Raw genomic sequence first — 22,500 nt, forward strand, 5'->3', positions numbered from 1 at the left:
TCATTCACCTATGCACAACAGAGAGATGGGGAAGCAAATTATTTGGGCAAGATGGAAAGTCCACTGTCCATTCTGACTGTAAATCAGTTTTAAGTGAAAGGAAAAGGTGAGACACAAGGATTTTAATTTTATTTTGGTAGAATAGGGGAGTAATTGAAGGCTCTTTGAAGAAGGGTGTGACTTGCCTGGTATGCTTTAAGATAATCATCTGGCAACAACGTGTAGAATGGATCACAGCAGGAACAGATTGGAGGCCACCAGGCTGCAAAGGTCCTGGAGATGACTTGTGCCAACCTAAATTTGGCAACTAAAAACCATACTGAAAACCACACTAAATTTGGCAACTAAAGACCATACTAAAAGTATGATCTTAGTTGAAATGGAAAAGAGGAAACACAATGAAAGACCTTGTAGAATTACTGTCTAATAGATATGCCAATGGATGGATTATTTAAGAAAAGCAGAGAGGTAAGTGTCAGGCTTGAAGATCGGGTAATTTAAAAGATGGTGATACAATTCACAAAGGAAAAGGAAAAGGAAAAGAAACTGGTTTGGTTACAAAGACAATGAGTTCAGTTTGTACACACGACCAGTGCAAATTGCCAGTGGAATATCCTGGAGAAGAAGTCAAGGAAATAAATAGGAAAAGAGGCTCAAACTAAAAAGTGAGTTCAGTTCTAAGAGATGCAGATTATGGTATTCTCTGCATAGTGATAACAGTTTAATACGAATACAATGATTTCCAGTCTAATAAGAGAAAATGTGTTTTTAATTAAATAGATTATTTCACACGTTCTCTCAAACTCTAAAAATTCTAGCTTCCATTTTCTAAAACCAATTTCTTTCTGGAAAAAAAAAAATCAATTGCCCAAAGGACAAAGAGTTTTTCTAAAAAAAGAAAGAAAAAGCACAGTGTTCCCAGGTAACACTTCTGTGAGCTCAAAGTTTCAGACTTTCAGTTATCAAATTTTTATGCAATAATTGAAGTTAGTAAAGTCAAATTTATTTGTAATTCACTCATTCCTTGAGAAGTTACAATAATTCCAACGGACTGCTCTGAAATTTGCCTTTGAAACTTTCATTTAAAAAGGGTTTTCTGTGGCTCAAGCCTGTAATCCCAGCACTTTCAGAGGCCGAGATGGGAGGATCACGAAGTCAGGAGATCCAGACCATTCTGGCTAACCCGGTGAAACCCCGTCTCTACTAAAAAATACAAAAAACTAGCCGGGAGAGGTGGCGGGCTCCTGTAGTCCCAGCTACTCGGGAGGCTGAGGCTGGAGAATGGCGTAAACCCGGGAGGCAGAGCTTGCAGTGAGCTGAGATGGCGCCACTGCACTCCAGCCTGGGCGACAGAGTGAGAATCCGTCTCAAACAAACAAAAAAAAAAAGCATTTTCTGAAAGAATGGATGTTACGTGTTCTCATAAAAAAATGCTAACTCAAGGCCCAGCGCAGTGGCTCACGCCTGTAATCCCAGCACTTTGGGAGGCCGCGGGAGGCAGATCACCTGAGGTCAGGAGTTCCAGACCAGCCTGACCAACACGGAGAAACCCCATCTCTACTAAAAATACAAAATTAGCCAGGCGTGGTGGTAGATGCCTGTAATCCCAGCTACTCCGGAGGCTAAGGCAGGAGAATCGCTTGAACCCGGTGGGGCGGAGGTTGTGGTGAGCCGAGATCACGCCACTGCCCTCCAGCCTGGGCAACAAGAGAGAAACTCTGTCTCAAAAAAAAATTAAAATAAAAATAAAATAAAAAAGCTAACTCAGCCGGCGCGGTGAGTCACACCTGTAATCCCAGCACTTTGGGGGGCTGAGGCGAGCGCATCATCTGAAGTCAGGAGATCGAGACCATCTTGGCTAACCCGGTAAAACCCCGTCTCTACTAAAAAGTAGCTGGGCGTGGTGGTGTGCGCCCATCATCCCAGCTACTTGGGAGGCTGAGACAAGAGAATCGCTTGAACCTGGGAGGCAGAAGTTGCAGTGAGCCAAGATAATGCCACTACACTCCAGCCTGGGTGACAGAGCAAGACTCTCAAAAAAAAAGAAATAAATAAAAAGTAACTCTGTGAGGTAATATGTTAATTAGCTAGATTTAACCATTCCATAATGTATACATTACTTGAAATGATCATGTTGTATACACAATAAATGCAGACAGTAAATAATTTTTTAAAAAATATTTTCCTAAGGAAATAGAAATTATCGAAGTAGGTAATATATTCAATTAACCTAAATTGTAAAACATTATAAAACACAGAGAACTGTTATAATTCATTCTCATCTATTCGTTTAACTCAGGTTAGCTTAGTTTTGAATCACTACATATTCTTAAAAGGAGTGAAATTAGTCACATTCCATTTATCTTCCAAATTTATCAACGTTTATGAAGATTTATTTCAAGAATAATTTGTACAGGGCCTAATTAAATTATGAACCAACAAAATTAGTCTTAAATGATCCTCAAGCCCCACTTTTTCCTGCACTTTGCTCTCTTAATCTCTTCGTCCATCAAAACTGCTTCAAGAAAAAGTTCTGGTAAGTTTCTTGTACTAAGGGTAAAAATGGTAAGTTCCCGTGTTAAGTTCCCGCCCTTTTTGGAAGGAGGCATTTTGAAACAGAGAGTGTTTTCTGGTGCCCTGAAGTCACACAATAAACCTACCTGCCTATGCGTAATCCTGTGAAGTGAATAAAGCGTCCAGGCCACGCATTTAAATACTCAATTTATTTTAGTTATATAAATGGCGTTGGTTTAGGTGCAGGGTACAAACTTATTTGGAAATCATAGTTTTGATAACTGCGTTTGGCAGGGTAATTTGGAAAGAGTTCGCCCGGGTTAAGACACCAATGGATGAAATACTTGTCAATCCCGGAGAAAAGGCATCTCAAGAATGGAAAGACTTGCTGGCTCGGGCTCCCTCGGGGAGTTCTAGGTGTAGGAACTGCGCGCTCTCCGTTACTTCTCGGTTACTGCCCAGCACAAAGGACGATGCGAATACCAACAGACTGGACGAGTCGGTGACTACAGTTTGCATTAAGAGGCGGCGCTTTTTGGGTTTCGGAGGGTTCCACTGGAACCTACCAGGGTCAGGAACACCGACGCGCGGATTCCGCCCACCAGACATCCTGGGGAAGCGAGCCTGAAGGCGCGGCGCAGCTAGAGAGAACCTCGGCATTCAGGTCGCCCAGAGGCAGCTAAGGGGCCCGTGGGCAGGGCCTGCTATCCGGCTGCGCCGCAGGCCGGCGAGAGGCCGGCGCCGAGGACCCGTCGCGCGGCGGCCAGGCCCCCTCGATTCCCCCTCGCCCCGCCCCCTAGGGCCCGCCCCTTCCCGGGCCGTGCACCCGCGCGCCCCGCCCGCGGGCGGAAGCTGGAGCGAGGCTGAACGCCTGACGTCAAGGCGACATCGCCAAACCTCGCCCAGAGTCAGGCGTGTAAACCAGCCGGAGCGGCGGCGGCAGCGGCAGGATCGCCGTGGCGCCGAGAGTAGCGACCCGGAGGGAGCGCGGGGCGACGCTGGCTGCGGGGACCCGGTGACAGCGTGAGAGGTTCGCAGAGTGAGTGCGTGGCCGCTGAGGGAAGCGGCGGTGGCGGCCGCGCGGGGCGGGGGCCGGGCGCCGGCTGAGGGGAGCGGGTGGGGTGCGGCGAGGCGCGGGCCGGGAGCGGCGGTCAGGGGCCCCGGCGGCGGCAGCCCCTTGGCGCGCGGCAGGTGGCGCGAGGGCCAGGCGCCCGGCCGGCTAGCGCGCTGCCTTGCGGGCCGGCGAGGAGGAGCCGCCGCCGCCGCCGCGGGGGAACAGCGCGCTTTGCGGAAGGGGTCAAATGTCTGAAATATGGCGGAGGAAGTGAGAGCCCGAGGACCCCCCCACCCGCCCGCTCTCTTCAGCCCGCGGCCGCCGCAGCTTCTCCCGCCGCCCTCCTTTCCCCGCCGGCTCCCCCGAAGACTCGCTCCCCGCCCCGAGTCCCCTCGCTTGTCGCCTGGGTTCCCTCCGTGGTATGGGTGGAAGTTAGAACGGAAACCATAAAGTTGTCCTTTGCGAAGACCCAGCTTCCCCTAGCCCCGAGCTAGGGAGAGGAGCCTTCGGGGGAAACCACTCCCCTGCGCCCCGCAGGCTTGAGCCTGACAGGGAAAAAGTTTGCCTGAAACGGGGCTGGCTTGCTCCATTTGTTGCGGGAAGTGGCAGGAGGAAGGCAGCGGAGGGAGCCCCACCTAGTCTGGCAGCAGCCACCGTGCAGAGAAAAACTGTTAAAGGGGCCTTTCCCTTCGTCAGCAAGAGGAAATCTCTTTATCTTACAGAGGGAGAGAAAATCCAGGAAGTTTGTCCTCTTCTCTTTTTCGCCATCTCTGGGTGTCTAATCCTAAAACTATCAGCGCCATGAATTTTATTTAAAACTACGCCCAATGAACCGGGCCCTCCGGAGTTTTCTTCTGAAAAACACTGATGTCTTTTGGAGAAAAGATCATTCTTGCAAGTTAAAGCAGATGGATTCCTTCCCCTTCGCTTTACCCCCTCTTCCCACTTTCTTTAATAGTTTAGAAAAACGTTTTGGCCGTGTAACTTCTGATTGGTATGAATAGAAGCAGTTGTGTGTTGCAGTAACGGGAAATCACATTTTTACGGGGTAGAAAGTTGACACTAAATGAAGATTGTGATTTTAGTATTTTAAAATTAATTCCGTCTAATTGGATTTTGGTTTTGCTGGCGGCATCTAATATATGTCGAGTACTTAACAATTTAAAGCTCTGACTCGTAAATTTACTTTTGAACTCTCTTTTTTTGTAATTAGAATACTATTTGGACTTGCTCAACAAGACCATATCTTAACAAGAAGTAACTTATATAAATAGAAAAGGGAGACATTCATTTAACTTCAAGCCCATATTACTCTTAAAAGCTGACTCTTGAAATAGTATTTTTGAGTCATAGTGGAGTCATGGGACTTTTTAAGGGCCGGAAGGGACTATTTAGATCATCCAGTCCCACCCTGTCATTTTATGGAGGAGGAAACTGAGGTCTAGATAAGATAACCAATTAGTGGGTCCACTGACCTTTAGGACAGTAGTCTATCCGTAAGAGACAACCTGGAGAAAGATAGTGAATTATCATCTTACAAAGAATATTCTTCCCATATCGCACTTTCTAAAAGTGGGTACCTTAGTCAAATAGGAGGAAACACCACTTGGGTAGTTTCATCCTCAGGTTTTAGGTAAGGAAACTGATACTCAGATTAAATAACTTTAAGCACACAGAGCCTGAATGATAGTCTTATTTGAGCCCATCTGTGCTTTTAATCTGTACTGCATTAGGTGTTTTCACTTGCATTTCCTTGTTTGACATTGACAATAAATTGTGAAGCTGCCTTATCTGAGGAAGTCCTAAAGTAAATCATTGGAACACATGTAACCAGTTTGTTGTTTCTAATATGCCAGGTATCAAAATACAACTGAAGAACCAATACTAAACTAACTTAATTTCAAAATGTGATATGGGGCATGAAAATGATTGCTCTGGCCGGGCGTGGTGGCTTACGCCTGTAATCCCAGCACTTTGGGAGGCCGAGCCGAGGCAGGCGGATCACTTGAGGTCAGGAGTTCGAGAACAGCCTAGGCAACATGGTGAAACCCCGTCTCTACTAAAAATACAAAATGTAGCCGGGCGTAGTGGCACACGCCTGCAATCCCAGCTACTTGGGAGGCTGAGGCACGAGAATCGCTTGAACCTGAAGGCTGCAGTGAGCCGAGATTACACTACTGTACTCCAGCCTGGGTGACAGAGCTAGACCCTGTATAAAAAAAAAAAAAGAAAGAAAGAAAACGAAAAAAGAAAATGATTGCTCTGCTCTCTTTTACGTTCTCCCCCTTACCCCTGACCGCATAAAAGACGTATCTCTTACCTTCTATGACACACATTACTTCCTGCCTCTTGTTACCATTATATATTATTTATTCCATTGTATTGTAAACCCCAACCACAAGATATATATTCTTTTGTATGCCTTAAAGCACTGGCATGGTGCCTTGCAATAGACATACAACACCAGTTAAATGTAAGTACCATGAGAGTAGGGACTTGATCCATTTCATTCTTCACAGTATTCTTCTTCCTATAGCTTTGCCTGGGCACAGAGTAATGGTTAGCGTTTGAATTTAGGGATTAATGGTAATGAACATTCAAAGAGAGGATACTTGAAGAGAACAGTGTAAGCCTTTAAAAAGAAACATTTCCATATTGGCTTTGGAATCTCTTTTACTTGACAAACTAATTTTCGTTTTATCCTCAATCCTTTTCAGAATTCCAATATTTTCTCTTAGCTGTAGAAAGGTAAAGTGACCCTCTCCCATAATAAAGAGCCACCATGTAAGAAGGGTATAGCAAAGAATTAATCGTTAAAATAACTAGATCCATTTTTGTAAGGATCCTTTCAAGTGTATCTTCCTCTCTAATTCAAGATTGGTGAAAGGTCTATGCAGAGATTGATAACATGGTAACTGATTAGACATGTTATTTTAAATGCAGTCTAAGATTTGGATGAAAAACTCACATTCAGGTTTCTTTGCCTTTTGTTGTAGGTATTCGATAAATATTTATTGAGGTAGTGAAATAAATCTGAAAGTGGATCTGATACAGAGAATTTGACCGATTTTACTAGGTGTCCATTTACTTTTTCCCCATAAGTATTTAAATAGGCTGTTTTATTATCGACTGTCAGGCAGATCTTAGTGATTTGCATCATTTCCTTAAATATGTAAAATAACTGTTTCTCTGTATGTTTGTGTTGCTAAAGAGGAGGTTGGGTATTGATCTGCAGTGTCTAGATTTGACTGGCACTAGGAGTAATTTAGCATTTATGATTTAGCTATTTACTGCTGTTTTATAACAGTGATGTCACATGTTCACGCTATAAAAAAGTTAGGTAAAGTTAATATTTCTTAAACTTTGTAAGACATAGATTGTGACTAAAAATATGCCCTGGGTGTTCTTCCCCCTCCTGTCATTGAGGACTCCGTGGTCTAAGAGATTAGGCTGAAGTTTTTGTTAACCTTTTCAAATTAAATTTCTTTTAGAACAAGTTAAGACATTTTGGCTGATGCAATGATTCATTGTAACATTGGACAAAATTTTTAGTTCAGTAATCTATAAACAGGAGTACTGTATTATGGCTCTGGAAGCTAATGTTTTTCTGTGTTCATAGATGTTTTGTAATGGTATTGAAAGGTACTAGTTACCATTTGAGGTCTTAAGTTCTTTGTAAATCTCATGAGCACAGTGGAAGCAGCTACAAAGAATAGATGAATTTATCCATTTGCAGTAAAAACTGACTTGTATATAATCTGTTGTACTTTGAACCCAGTTGAGCACCGGATTCTAAAACAAATCTCTTTGGTCATAGAGAGTTTCTATTTTAAACAAGAGAAGTTTTCAGGAACTTTTGTGCTGCCTTAAAAACATCACTTTTTAAAATTCACTAGCAACAAAAAATAGTATCACATTCTGTATTTCTTAACACTAGACTATTTATTCCTAATGTTGGTCAAATCAAGGGTACAGTAGCAACTGATTATATAGTGATTTAGAAAGATTTTTTTTCCTTTGAATTAGTAGAGGGTCAAAATTTTTAAAACTGTTTCCAAAGAACCTTAAAACTTACGAAGAAATGAAAATAAAGGGGAAATGTACCAGTTTTTTAAATTTAAATTCCCTAAAGTAAAAATATTTACAGTATGAATTGCAGAATTTCCATCTGGTTTTTATTGTACAGGAAGACTATATTTTGTAATATCAGTATGCAACTCAAAATACAAAAAATTAGTTGGGCGTAGTGGGAGGTGTCTAATCCCAGCTACTTGGGAGGCTGAGGCAGGAGAATCCCTTGAACCTGGGAGGTGGAGGTTGCAGTGAGCCGAGATCGCTCCACTGCACTGCAGCCTGGGCAACAGAGTGAGACTGTCAGAAAAAAAAAATTACTTGATTATATGAGGTGCCTGCATACTAGAAATGTTCTTTTAAGTTACAAATCTCTCTCTCTGACCACAGAGAGTAATTATTTAATATTGTGAGTTTGAGTTTTATATCAAACCATTTCCTAAAACTTACTTGTAATTACTTTTACTTTATGTTTTTGTAGTTACACTACTTTATATATATACACATATGTATATATCAGTGAGACCTTTTACATTTTAACTGAATTCTGATCTCATAAGTTGTGATTTTTTTTTCCAGTACTGGGGGATTATTTTTTAACTGTTGTGTTTTTTAACTGTGTTTAAATGTTTTTTGACTGTTGTGCAAATAGACTGAATAAAGGAAGAGAGCATCCATTAAAAACTCTAATAAATAATTTGGATCTTCTTTTTTTTTTTTTTTTTTTTTTTTGAGACGGAGTCCTGCTGTGTCATCCAGGCTGGAGTGCAGTGGCACAGTCTTGGCTCACTGCAAGCTCCGCCTGCTGGATTCACGCCATTCTTCTGCCTCAGCCTCCCGGGTAGCTGGGACTACAGGCGCCCGCCACCACGCCTGGCTAATTTTTTGTATTTTTAGTAGAGACGGGGTTTCACCATGTTAGCCAGGATGGTCTCGATCTCCTGACCTCGTGATCTGCCCGATTCGGCCTCCCAAAGTGCTGGGATTACAGGAGTGAGCCACTGCACCTGGCGGTTTTTTTTTTTTTTTTTTTTTTTTTTTGAGACAGTCTGGCTGTGTCTGTCAGGCTGGAGTGCAGTGGCACGATCTCAGTTCACCACATCCTCCTCCGCCTCCAGGGGTTAAGCAGTCCTCCAGTCTAAGCCTCCAGAGTAGCTGGGAATACTGTGCCTGGCTAATTTTTTCTTTTTCTTTTTTTTTTGTTGAAATGGAGTCTGGCTCTCTCCCCCAGGCTGGAGTGCAGTGGCGCAATCTCAGTTCACTGCAACCTCCGCCTCCAGGTTCAAGCAATTCTGCCTCAGCCTGCGGAGTAGCTGGTACTGCAGGCATACACCACCACACCCGGCTAAGTTTTGTATTTTTAGTAGAGGGAGTGTTTCACCATATTGGTCAGGCTGGTCTCGAATTCCTGACCTCAGGTGATCCACCTGCCTCGGCCTCCTAAAGTGCTGGGATTACAGGTGTGAGCCACGGTGCCCAGCCAGTTTTTGTATTTTTTGTAGAGACGGTTTCGCCACGTTGCTCAAGCTCACCTCAAACTCGTAGGCTCAAGGAATCTGCCCATCTTGGCCTCCCAAAGTGCTGGGATTATAGGCATGAGCCACTGTGCCTGGCCCAGCATTTCACTAAGTAACTTTATTTTAAAAATATACAGTGAACTAATTGCCGAAGTGGTAGATTGCCTCTACCTGCAATTTTTGGTGAAAGCTTTTGGAGAGGAAATGGAAAATGCTGGGTAAAATGAAATTATAGTTATCTGTGTATTCTAAAATTTATCCTTCTTACATTAGAATATATTTTCCAAAGTTACTTTATACTAAATTCAGGGACTTTCTAAGTTTCTAAGTTCTAAGTTCTCAGTTAATAGAACTGAAAGGGTATCAATAAAATAAGGACTATATATAAAATCTATTTTTACTTAGTTTTTATGCATCAAAAGGTATGTATGTTGCATCCAGCTGTTTGTTACCTTGTGTTTTAAAGTTGCAGTTAGAATGTGGAATCCTATTACAACATTGTGCTCTAATATATTTGTGGCTCATGCTTCTAAGATTTTAAGTTATCCATAAGTTCTTCAATACAATAGCAAAATGCAGGAATTCCTCTGGAATCTTGAATTGAGGGATAAGGATGAGATATATAATGTATGTTATCTGTTATTTTCTTCTACTGCTCTTGAAATTAACAAACTTGAGATAGTGTACTGAATTTGTGTTTATAAGATTGGCTGAGTTCAAACATGTCTTTTTGATTTTCTTACTAGTGTTTAGAATATAGAAAAGTATAAAGAAAACTAATATCATCCGTAATCCAATCACTACAATGACTTTTTTTTAAAGCAAAATGTGTACTTTCCTTCTGAAGCTTTCCAGCCTCTGCCTCCTCAGTGAGAATGATGACATACTGTTGTTAGAGTTGTTGAGGATCAAATGCAGTATTATTTGTAAATATTTTATAAACCATACAATAATATAGTATTGTACTATTTATTTATTTATTTTGACGGCCTCACTCTGTCACCCAGGCTGGAGTGCAGTGGCACAGACTTGCTCACTGCAGCCTCAACTTCCCAGATTCAAGCCATTCTCCAGCCTCAGCTCCCCAAGTACCTGGGCCTACAGGTGCATGCCACCACGCCCAGCTAATTTTTGTATTTTTTGTAGATATGGGGTCTCACCATGTTGCCCACGCTGGTCTGAACTCCTGAGCTCAAGTAATCTGCCCGCCACCACTTCCCAACCAGCCATATTAGTTCTTGTTTTATAAAGCTTTTTTTTTTTCTTTTTCTTTTTTTGAGATGGAGTCTCACTGTGTCGCCCAGGCTAGAATGCAGTGGCATGATCTCCACTCAGTGCAACCTCTGCCTCCCGGGTTCAAGCAGTTCTGCCTCAGCCTCTCGAGTAGCTGCGCCCCCATGCCTGGCTAATTTTTTTTGTATTTTTCTTAGAGATGGGGGTTCACCATATTGGCCAGGCTGGTCTCAAACTCCTCATCCTGTGATCTGCCTGCCTTGGCCTCCCAAAGTGCTGGGATTACAGGTGTGAGCCACCTTGCCTGGCCCTATAAAGCTTTTATTATCCTATAGCATTGCTTAAGATTCCCATTGAAGTATGAATAAGAACTAATAAATGTGATTTTTGATTAGTCTAACAAAGGAATTACCCAGATCAGTATTTTCAAAGTATGGTCCAAGGAATCCTGGAGGTCCCCTAGACTTTTTTGGGGAGTGTACAAGTGCAAAACTATTTTTATAATGCTGAGACATTCTAGGCCGGGCGCGGTGGCTCAAGCCTGTAATCCCAGCACTTTGGGAGGCCGAGACGGGCGGATCACGAGGTCAGGAGATCGAGACCATCCTGGCTAACACGGTGAAACCCCGTCTCTACTAAAAAATACAAAAAACTAGCCGGGTGAGGTGGCGGGCGCCTGTAGTCCCAGCTACTTGGGAGGCTGAGGCAGGAGAATGGCGTGAACCCGGGAGGCGGAGCTTGCAGTGAGCTGAGATCTGGCCACTGCACTCCAGCCTGGGTGGCAGAGCGAGACTCCGTCTCAAAAAAAAAAAATAAAAATAAAATAATGCTGAGACATTCTTTGCTCTTTTCTCTGTAGTGACATACCTGTAGTGTAAAAACAGTGGTGGATAAAACTTCTGGCACTTCAGAATAAACCAGGTTAGAGTACTCCACTGTGCTTATAATCATTGTATTATTCACTGCCATGCACTCACAGTTTTTTAAGTTTCACCTAAATGCTCTTGATGAAGAAGTAAAAAAATTTTTAACTAAATCTCTACCTTTGTACACATCTTTATAATATACTCAGCAAAATGGGAAGTATGCTTAAAACACTGGCGAGACCACGGACAGCAAGCCTCCCAGCACTTTGGGAGGCTGAGTCCAGCCTGGGCAATGTAGTGAGAGCCTGTCTCTCCTATTAAAGAAAAAAAAAAAAGCCAGCGTGGTCATGCACACCTACAGCTACTCTGGGAGGCTGAGGTGAGAGGATCTCTTGAGCCCAAGAGTTGGAGGCTGCAGTTAGCTCTGATTGTGCCACTGCCCTTCAACCTGGGTGACAGAGGAAGACGCTGTCTCAAAAAACAAAACAAAAACACTTTGCAGCATACTGAAATATAATGGTGGTTTCTAGGGAAAGCATTTGTGTGATTGAGTCGCATGCTGAAGCAGTCATTTTTTCATATAATGCCATTTTTGCTTAAAAGAATGCCAGACTTGGGCATTAGGCTGACATTTTCTTGAAAACAGTGAGCCTTTGCTTTAGGGAAAATAGTGATAGTATTTATGGTCAATGATAAAGTTCCTAGATTTTAAGCAAAAATTTTAGAAAGCTTGTATCAGCTGCTGTAAGTATATAATGAAATCTGTCATTATTTGATTATGTGCATAACTGAGTCAGTATTTCCAAATGATGAATTCATAGTATTATAAAAATCATACATGGGTAAGAAATCTTTCCAAAATGTGCTAGACCAATGGATTTTAATGTTATAGAGAACATAAAGTTTATCAATAAGGTATCCTGTTCCACATTGCAACTAATTGCTGAGTTTTGGTGTAGTGTCAAAGACCAATATCCAGATTTATCTGAAAATGCTATTATTAAAATATTCCCAACTGTCTGATGTATTCTTTTTGTATTACTCATTTTTCCATGCTTTGCTGTCAGTGTTTAATGTCTTCTTTGATTTATTTTGTTTATATTTTGGAAACAGGAATGGGAGCCAGAGATATAAATGTGAAGCAATGTTTTCATGTGCTTTATCTTAAAATCTCTTATTAATATATAATCAATTTAAGTTTAACTTCTTTGTAGTCTTCTCTGAGCAGTCTATTCAACTTTTGGTCATGGTAATGGATTAGATAATAATTACTTTTAAGCCTATTTTTTGGTTTTAATACTTGTTTTGTATACCTGACCGCTCATCTATAGACAGAATGCCCTTGTGTCCAAATTCTAACATAATCCTTAATTAGATTTTTAGTAGTTGACTTTCTCAGTTTTAAAATATTTCTTAACTTTCCCATAGTAAAGCTTTAAGTTTCAAGTTCAGTAATGTCTTTTTGACCTGATAATTTGCTATGTTGGCTTTCCTTAAGGACACTTTTCAAAAACACACCTGTAGAATGATCCTTTTTTTACCTTTCAGGAGAATGCTGTTTCTTGCCTCTTTTTTTTTCTTTCTTTCTTTCTTTTTTCTTTTCTTTTTTTTTTTTTTTTTTTTTTTTGAGACTTGAGTCTCTTGTTGCCCAGGCTGGATTGTGGAATGCAGTGGTGCAATCTCAGCTCACTGTAACCTCCTCCTCCCAGGTTCAAGCAATTCTCTTGCCTCAGCCTCCCAGGTAGCTGGGATTGCAGGCACCACCACCATGCCCGGCTGATTTCTCTAGTTTTAGAGACAGGGTTTCACCATACTGTCCAGGCTGTTCCTGAACTCCTGACCTCAGGTAATCCACCCACCTCGGCCTCCCAAAGTGCTGGGTAAAGCCACTGGGAGGCCTTCTTTTTTATGTTAATTTAAAAACATTTGTAGCAATCCTTGTTAAACTTTTTATAAACTCATGGGATAAGTCCAAATTTTATTTATTTATTTTTTTTTTTTGAGACAAGGTCTCACTCTGTCACCTAGGCTTGAGTGCAGTGTCAAAACCACGACTCAACTGAAGCCTTGACCTCCCGGGCTCAGTTGATCCACCTCAGCCTCCCAGGTAGCTGGGACTACAGGCGCGTGATACCACACCAGGCTAACTTTTGTATTTTTTGTAGAGACAGGGTTTTGCCATGTTGCCCAGGCTGGTGTCAAACTCCTTGGCTCAATCAGTTCTCCCACCTCAGTCCTCCAAAGTGCTGGGATTACAGGAGTGAGCCACCACACCGGTCTGGTTCCAAATTTTAAAGGATTTTTTAGACTGTTTGGATCTAGTAATCAGTTCAAATTAGGAAAGTGGTAAGAAAGATGGTTAAGTTACAGTTTGTATTGTGCACAGTTTCTTGGAAATTTAGTGCCAGTTATTTCCCTAGAGAGATTAAAATGGAAAGAAAAAGAGTTAATTCAGTCTGAACACCTTCAGTGTTGCAAAGAACAAAGTTGACACCAGAGGAAGAAAAAGGTTTAGGGAAGGAATACATGTGAAAATGCTAACTTCAGGGTAGCTTCTGGGATTAAGCATTATAGAATTCCTGCCTACATGAGCTAATCCCAGAGAGAGCAGGGGAATTTAACAGGAAGCTTTAGTGCTCTCTATATTAAATAATTAACTGGTCAGCTGTTCTAGCAGTTCTGAATTAGGGAACATACTGAGATCATATTTTATGTCCAGGACATCCAAATTAGTCACAAGGTTGTCACTGACTATTGTTTATAGAGTTGTGGTTGCTAGTTGAAAATATTGCATTAAATCCTTCTATTTTAGCTTGTTTATACTTGTGTTTTTTTCTTCCAGGAGCTCTCAACTTAATCATCCTTCAACAAAAAAAGAAGTAAGACTAGGTTTGCAAGCTTTGAAGGACAGAAAAAGCATTTATAACATTTCTTTGTTTAGATACAAGTGATGATGGTTAATGATGGTGATAATAGGCAATGAAGAGGTGAAAGGGCGGGAAGTAGACCAGAAAAGAGAGTGAGGATGGTTATTAAGAGGTTCTTGTTAAGTGCAAGGCTACTGTTAAAAGCAATTCACTTCACAGTTCTGGTCAACAGGAATGATAAACTCAACATTGAAAAACACTTGTGATGCTTTAGTGGTTGATACATCTTATCCATCAGAAGGTCCTATGTAGAGGATAAACTGACATTATATTTGAGTTAGAGATTATAGTCTTGAAATTTCATCACTAAGCAGTTTGACTGGAGAGCCTTTCACTAGTTCTGCTCCCCAGTAGTCCCTTCTGTACTTTTCTCTGGACCTTCAGGTGATCAAATTATACCTTTATTTCATTGTCCTCATATGTTTTAGCTCATTCCATTGGGTGTGAAATTAAATCTGAGAACTCAGGTATTTGTTTTAAGTAGTTAGACCTTTTATTGTACTCTGTTGTCTTTTTTTTTTTTTGAGACGGAGTCTCGCTCTGTTGCCCAGGCTGGAGTGCAGTGGCCGGATCTCAGCTCACTGCAAGCTCCGCCTCCCGGGTTTACGCCATTCTCCTGCCTCAGCCTCCCGAGTAGCTGGGACTACAGGCGCCCACCACCTCGCCCGGCTAGTTTTTTGTATTTTTTTTAGTAGAGATGGGGTTTCACCGTATTAGCCAGGATGGTCTCGATCTCCTGACCTTGTGATCCGCTCGTCTCAGCCTCCCAAAGTGCTGGGATTACGGGCTTGAGCCACCGCGCCTGGCCTGTTGTCTTAAATAGCATGGTTTAGTAGTGATAACATTGACCTAGGTGACAGGCTTCAGTTTAGTCTTTGGCACTGGTCATGAAACCTTGAACAAGTTAACTCCTCTCTTAAGACCTTATCTTTATGTAGAGAAAGTTTGACTAAATGGCTGTTAAGGTCTTTTCGGGCTTTCAAATCCTGTGTTTCTGTGATACCACCCTTGTTTAAGCCACAGTCATCTCTTGTCTGGACTCACAGGAGCTTCCTAATTTGTTTTCATTCTTGTCCTTCCCCACATTATTTCTACCCAGAATACAAAGTGACCTTTAAAAAGATGTAAAAATGTAAATCAGATCATTTAATAATACCCTCTGGTTCCATTTTACCCTTAAGAACCAGTTCCTTTTCAAGGCCTACAAGGTACTGCATAATCCAGTTCTTGCTTACTTCACAACTTTATCCCTCTTACTCACTAAGCTCTAGCCAGCTGTACTTCTTTCTGTGACAATCTTTTGCCAGCTCTCTGCAATTCTGCCTCAGTCTCAACAGTGGATCTTAGTTCAGATGTCACAGTTACAGTTTTTACTGATCACCTTATATAAAGGAACATTTTTCTTCATTGCCTCTGTAGTTCTTATCATAATCAATAATTATATTTATCCATTTGTTTACCTCTCATCCCCTCTAAACAGTTTCAGGAGGACAGGAAGATCATGTTACTTTTCTACCACTATCTCAAATGGTTAGCCCAATAACTACTTAGTGCTCAAGATAATTATTTTAGTTAAAAAAACATGTAAAGTGTGTAACGGTTTGTCCATATCAGTTCCCATAAGCTACTCCTTAAACTGTTTTTCTCTTTACTCTTTTGGTAGTGGCATGGTCTCATAATCTTGCCCAGGCTAGTCTGGAACTACTGGGCTCAAGTGATCCTCCTGCCTCAGCCTCCCAAAATGCTGGGATTTACAGGCGTGAGCTACCGCACCCAGCCTTAAACTAATTTTTAAAGTTTTTTATCTGTGTCCAACTATAATTCCTCATTTTTTATTTAGGTCATCTGTCTCTTGAGGACTATTTGATCTCATCGCATGTTGTTGAGAGCTAATTGTTCTTAGTTACTATATGTTAAGATTAAATTGAGTAATTTTGCACAAAAGGTTTTTAGCAAAGACATGAAAAGTTAACCAATATAAAACTGTTAGCAGTTCAAAATATCGAAATGAGTGATATAAATGAGTGCTTATTAGAGTCAAAGGAAGAAGTGAAATCCTTATCTATTAGTTAGAAAAGACAGTAAAAATAAGGTAGAATCTGCATATTAAAAGAGTTTTAGATTAACTATGAATTATAGTGAGCAACACTAGAGAAATTGAAGTAAATTCAAGAGTGTTTTGCTCTGGTAGATGTTTGTAAAATTGATTATAGGGCCATAATCCCTTATCTATATATAACCTTTGGTGCCAGGTTTGGATTTCAGAATTTTGAGGAAAGATTTGTTTTAGATTTTAGTAAGAGTAATCAAACACAATATTAATGTGAAACATGGATAGTCACATTGAGAGAAGTAAAAGGTAAAAATAGTCTCCCATCAGTGCTCAGATGAAGTTTTGTCATTATATATCAGGTCAGTCTTTGCCACCAAAATAGTTGTAGAACTTTTGAGTTTTCAGAGACTTTAGGATTTCAGAAGTTCTATATGAAATTGGTTTCAGGTTGGGTGCAGTGACTCATGCCTGTAATCCCAGCACTTTGCAAGGCCTAGGTGGGTAGATCACGAGGTCAGGAGATCGAGACCATCCTGGCTAACACGGTGAAACCCCGTTTCTACTAAAAATACAAAAACTTAGCTGGGCATGGTGGTGCATGCCGGTAGTCCCAGCTACTCGGGAGGCTGAGGCAGGAGAATCGCTTGGACCCAGGAGGTGGAGGTTGCAGTAAGCCGAGATCACGCCATTGCATTCCAGCCTGGGCAACAGAGTGAGACTCCATCTCAGGAAGAAAAAAAAAGAGAAGAAATTGGTTTCAAATGAGTTTAAAAAGGCTTTATTCATTACTGTTTGGAGAAGACACCAGGGTCTGAAAATGTTACTTTGAAGCAATTAGCTTTCCAAACCCTCTCTGCCAAGGAATTCTGTTTGACCCTGACTCAGGATGGAATGCACTGCTGAGGGTGATGAGTCTTTAGGGTATGGGAGAATCACCTAATTCAATAATTGCAGAGTCCAGTTAATCTTTGGAAATAGTTGAGGTTGGTGCCTGACAAACACTAACAGTTTTTTTTAAATGTTTAAATATTGAGAGCTCATATCTTAACCACAGTTTCATCTTGGTGATTTTTTTAGTCTTATATTAGGCAGTTTGTCTCCTAATAGATGTTTTTAAGAATTATTTGATACATTTAATTGTAAAGTAAGAATACAATAGAAGATTAGAATAGGAATATTATAAATAGGACTAATGTAATCCTCATTTAAAAATCCTTGGACCAGACGCGGTGGCTCACGCCTGTAATCCCAGCACTTTGGGAGGACAAGGCGGGCGGATCACTTGAGGCCAGGAGTTCGAGACCAGCCTGGCCAACATGGTGAAACCCAGTCTTTACTAAAAAATAAAAAAATTAGCAGGGCATGGTGGTGTGCGCCTGTAGTGCCAGCTGCTCGGGAGGCTGTGGCAGGAGAATCGCTGAAACCTGGGAGGGAGAAGTTGCAGTAAGCTGAGATCGTGCCACTGCACTCCAACCTGGGCGACAGAGCGAGACTCCGTCTCAAACAACAACAACAACAAAAGCTCCTCGATGGAACCATTTGGTAGTGACAAGGATTGAAGTAAATCTCGGAAGAGGCTACTTAGAAACTCAGAATTGATTACAGGAAGTGACTGCCCCCTTTCCGTATTTTCTTCAGATGCTCTGGTTATTTTAACAGCGTAATTAACCACCTAGACTTTGGTTCTCATTGCCTTTATCCATTTGTTTGGTGTATATACTAATGTTCAACGATGCACACATTAATGCATGTGATGTTTTTTTGTACCATCTTATCACTTGTAGAATTGCCAAGATGGGCATTTTTTGGAGCTCCTTTTTTTTTTTAAGTGCTTACTGGCCTAATAATTATGCAAGTAAGTTTATTTATTTTAATGATATGTATATGAAAGCCCAAAGTAAGCATTATTTATTTCTTCCAGAGCAGTGTGGTGTGCCTTTCATTTTTCTAAGTGGTCTTTATTTTGTGGAATACTTAATGGATCTTTGAATAAACTGAAGAGGGTAGATTGTAAAAGGAAGAACTGTTAAATTAGTCAAAAACAACTTTATAACACAATTAGCTGCATAAACCAGTGTGTGCATAAGCAGGTAGTATAAATGCTTAGGTTGAGATACTAAAATAATTATTAGAGAAAATTATAGGAAGTACCTATGCTTCCACTATGTTTTGTTATTTGGTTAATTTTTCTCCTCTGAACTTCTGGCAGGTTTACTGGGGAATTTTCCATTAGGAATATTCTGGTCCTTAAGTTTCATTTTGAATGTGTAATAATGTCATGAAGATTATGAACCCACAGTCTAGAATCAAGGCATTCTTTTAAAAAGTTTCAGATGAGGCCGGGCGTGGTGGCTCATGCCTGTAATCCCAACACTTTGGGAGGCCGAGGTGGGTGGATTATGAGGTCAAGAGATCGAGACCATCCTGGCCAGCATGGTGCACCTGTAGTCCCAGCTACTTGGGAGGCTGAGGCAGGAGAATTGCTTGAATCCGGGAGGCGGACGTTGCAGTGAGCCGAGATAGCGCCACTACACTCCAGCCTGGCAATAGAGCAAGACTCCGTCTCCAAAAAAAAAAAAGTTTCAGATGTATTCAGGAGTGTTTATATTAAGCTTGTCATCTGATCCTGGTTATGAGGTTAACAGTAAAATGAAATAAAATATTTTTCTGAGCCATTTGTTTCTTCTGCCATGAAAGACTAATTCTGTTTATTTCTGAATTCGACCTTGTGTTGAAACAGACTGTAAAATCATGTTTTAAAAAAGCTTCACCCATTCTTGTGGAGGGTGGTGGTTTGCAAAAGCACCACCCCACTTAAGCATTTACATTGAGAAAATATTTATGGCATTCTTCCATTCATGAAAACAGGTATGCTTTGTTCTGGAGTTCTTACTGTTATCTACTAACTCTGAAGTTCGTCACTTCTGATTTCTTGTACCTCTACCTCAACAACTTATAAACTGTAGTTTATAAGTTGTTTATAAGTTTATAAGTAGTTTTATGTTTATGTAGTTTATAAGTAGTTTATAAGTTTACAACTTATAAAGTTGTAGTATAGTATTTGCTTGAAATACATAAAAGTAGATATTTTCCCTAACTAATGAGCATATTTCTGTGGTGATTGTAGCTACTTTGCAACCTGTTCAGCAAATACTATGGGGTGTTTTTGGCGGTATCTTTAAATTTTGCACATAGAGAACCATCTTGGATAACTTTTTCCCCCTAGTCTCAAGTCATCCCTTTGGAGGTAGTGTCTCATTTTTAATCTGTGACTTGTGGAAGTTAAGGCATTTTGAGTAGCTTATTTAAATTACTAAATAATCTGATTTCTAGAGGTCTGAGGAATAGCAGACACCCTTTTCTGTACTAAATTGGGGAAGTTTACAGGCAAAAAGATGAATTAAATGGTCCTAGTAGACAGCCCCTAATATTTTTGGGCTAGGGGTAAAGGTCTTAAGAATGAGGGAAGGTAGTATCAGAATTTTCCAGGGTGTTTTTTTTGTTGTTGTTGTTTGTTTTTTAGGTGGACAGGAAGTAGAATTTATTGGTGAGTATTAAGAGGGGGCAGCACAGTGGAAGCCCTCATGAGTGCAGGGCCTGCCACTTGTCCAGAGGGCCACGATTGGGAGTGTACTTGACCCCACAGCCATCTGGATGAGCCGCTTTTCAGCCACCATGTCTTCAGAATCATTGGCATTGAACTTGGTGAAGCCCCACTTCTTTGAGATGTGGATCTTCTGGCAGCCAGGAAACTTGAACTTGACCCTGCACAGGGCCTCAATCACATGCTCCTTGTTCTGCAGCTTGGTATGGATGTACATGATAACTTGGCCAATGTGAACCCTGGCCACGGTGCCCTCGGGCTTTCCAAAGGCACCTCACATGCCTGTTTGGAGCCTGCACTGGGGTAGTGCAAGGTCAGACACATGAACATCCATCTGAAAGGAGGGGCTCCAAGGTCCCTTAAAGCAATCCATACAACAAACAGGCTGCATACACTACCAAGGAAGCTGCTGTTTGCAGCATTGCACACTGGGCCCACATGAGGAAAGGAACTCAGTTGGCTTAATGGGCTGCAGCAGGGTGTTTTTTAAAACACACACATACACCCAATCCCTACTAGAATGAGAGATTTTACTAATAATAGTGTTAGAAGTGTAAATGGTTTGGTAGCCAACCACTACTTTAAAATTGATTAGCTTTCCCGAGCTTCTGGGTCTTCACATTTAAATTTGACCTGACCTTGAAACTTCCCCTCTCTTTATTCCCAGCAGTGACTTTGTTTTATGCACTTTTCGAAATACCCCGTGCATAGCTCCTTACTTCACATCATGCTGGAATATGACCCATACCAGCCAGACTACATCTAACAGAAACATAATACCTGACTAAAAGCGTCTTTTATCATGTAGATAGATATACAGGGTACGTTAATTTATCTTTAGAGAGACTCCCCAGCATACTGAAAAAACAGACCTAAGTTTTGATAGATAGCCTTGCTTTATAGAAAATGAAAATGGGCCAGAGAGTGGTGACTCATTCCTGAAATCCCAACACTTTGGGAGGCCAAGGCAGGAGGATCACTTGAGGCCAGGAGTTTGAGACCAGCCTGGGCAGCATGGCAAGACCCTGTCTCTGCAAAAAATGTTTTAAAAAATTAATCGGGCATGTGGCACACACCTATAGTCCAGCTACTTAGGATGTTGAGGTGAATAGATCACTTGAGCCCAGAAGTTGAGGCTGTAGTGAGCTATGATTGCGCCTCTGAACTCCCACCTGGGTAACAGAATGAGACCCTGTCTCTTAAGAAGAAGAAAATGAAGATGCCAGATACTAGCTTTTACAGCCTCCCTTGCAGCTAGGGCACAAGTACTTGACATAGGCCCCACAAAATTACACGTACTTTAACTTGAGATGGAAGAGATGATAAATTTCTGATGGATTTCTCTTTTCCGCTTGGTTGATGTACACCACAAATCAGTTTTCTGCTGCAGAAACAACTGATATAAACTGAAGCATCTACTGTTAGTGATGTGACAGCAGTGTCCTCACCTGGCCAGTTTTGTAATATGGTTTTGGGTGTTTGTGGCTATGTTAGCTTCCACCTTCGTTCTCTAGTTTCCACAGTAATTTTGTAAGTTGCTTGATATTTTTTAATGACTTTTTATATGTAAATGTGATTTGTATAACTTCCAAGAGAGGAAACCTTGTCCGATGCATGACTTTAGAAAATTTAGCAAAAAGTTTTCAAAGGGATATTTACGTGAAGAAAATGAGTGGTATCCTTGTGAGAGAAAAGTACAAAAAGACTGGGGCAAGCTGCTTTTCCAGAAATAGGCCCTGATGATGACACTTTTGGTAGATCCAAGTTTTTCATGAATATTGAAGCTCTGGATGCCTTATTCAGTAGTTTCATAGCAGAAATCCTAAAGTGTAGAAAGAGTTTTAATTGCAATTAAATAAAATCAAAACTTTAGTTTTACAGTTACACTAACCACATTTGAGGTGCTTGATAGTCATCTGTGGCTAGTGGCTACTATACTGGGCAGTCCAGCTAGAACATTATCACAGGAATCTCTATTGGACAGCACTAGTCTATATTCTAATCCTAAATCTACAGTCTTGTGGTTCTGCAACCTCAGGTAAGTAATCTGAATCTCAAATCCTTTATCTATTTTTATTTAGTTAGTCAGTCAGTCAGTTAGTTATCTATCTATTTTGAGACAAGTCTCACTGTGTTGCCCAGGCTGGAGTGTAGTGGTGCAGTCGTGACTCACTGCAGCCTCAGTCTCCGTGGGCTCAGGTGATCCTTTTACCTCAGCCCCCCCGAGTAGCTGGGGCCACAGGCGTGCACCACCATGCCCAGGTAATTTTTTGTATTTTTTGTAGAGACAAAGGTTCACAATGTTTCCCAGTCTGGTATCGAGCTCCTGAGCTCAAGCCATCTACCTGCTGCAGCCCCCAAAGTGCTAGGATTACAGGCGTGAGCCCCTGTGCCCGGCCAAATCCTTTATCTAAAGACAGTACCTTATCTTCATTGTTGCTCTGAAGATTGAATGAAATTTAATATATGAAAGGACATGGTAAGTGCTTTGAAAGCACCATACAGACATGTAATTGTTCCAGATTAGTAATTTATTTATTGGTTAACAATAGATTTTTCTAAAATAATCTGAAGAGAAACTTCAGAACCCCAGTGGCGTAAATACTTTGATGTTAGACCATGTGTATTTTAGCCACTTGGAGAATCTAAATGCACAAAATT

At 41.2% G+C, this 22,500-nt stretch overlaps 1 protein-coding gene and 1 non-coding gene across 18 annotated transcripts in view; one reads left to right on the forward strand and one right to left on the reverse strand.

The window, feature by feature from the left end:
* The first annotated feature begins 3,407 nt into the window (after positions 1 to 3,407).
* The window catches only part of RAP1B (RAP1B, member of RAS oncogene family), a 50,828-nt gene continuing 31,735 nt past the window's right edge, over positions 3,408 to 22,500 (forward strand). For 7 of the 17 annotated variants that reach the window (XM_077953062.1, XM_077953067.1, XM_077953060.1 and 4 more), the window contains exon 1: positions 3,408 to 3,553. The gene's annotated coding sequence lies outside the window, so the exon portion shown is untranslated. Of the gene's footprint in view, positions 3,554 to 11,248; positions 11,311 to 14,097; positions 14,135 to 22,500 lie in introns of those variants that run through there. The other 10 variants (XM_077953057.1, XM_077953064.1, XM_028829029.2 and 7 more) reach the window with 4 other exon arrangements.
* On the reverse strand, positions 20,181 to 20,314 carry LOC114671180 (small nucleolar RNA SNORA70). The gene has a single exon (XR_003721067.1). It is a non-coding gene; the product is annotated as a small nucleolar RNA SNORA70 (small nucleolar RNA).

This window comes from Macaca mulatta, chromosome 11 (assembly GCF_049350105.2).
Source record: "Macaca mulatta isolate MMU2019108-1 chromosome 11, T2T-MMU8v2.0, whole genome shotgun sequence".
Lineage (NCBI taxonomy): Eukaryota > Metazoa > Chordata > Mammalia > Primates > Cercopithecidae > Macaca > Macaca mulatta.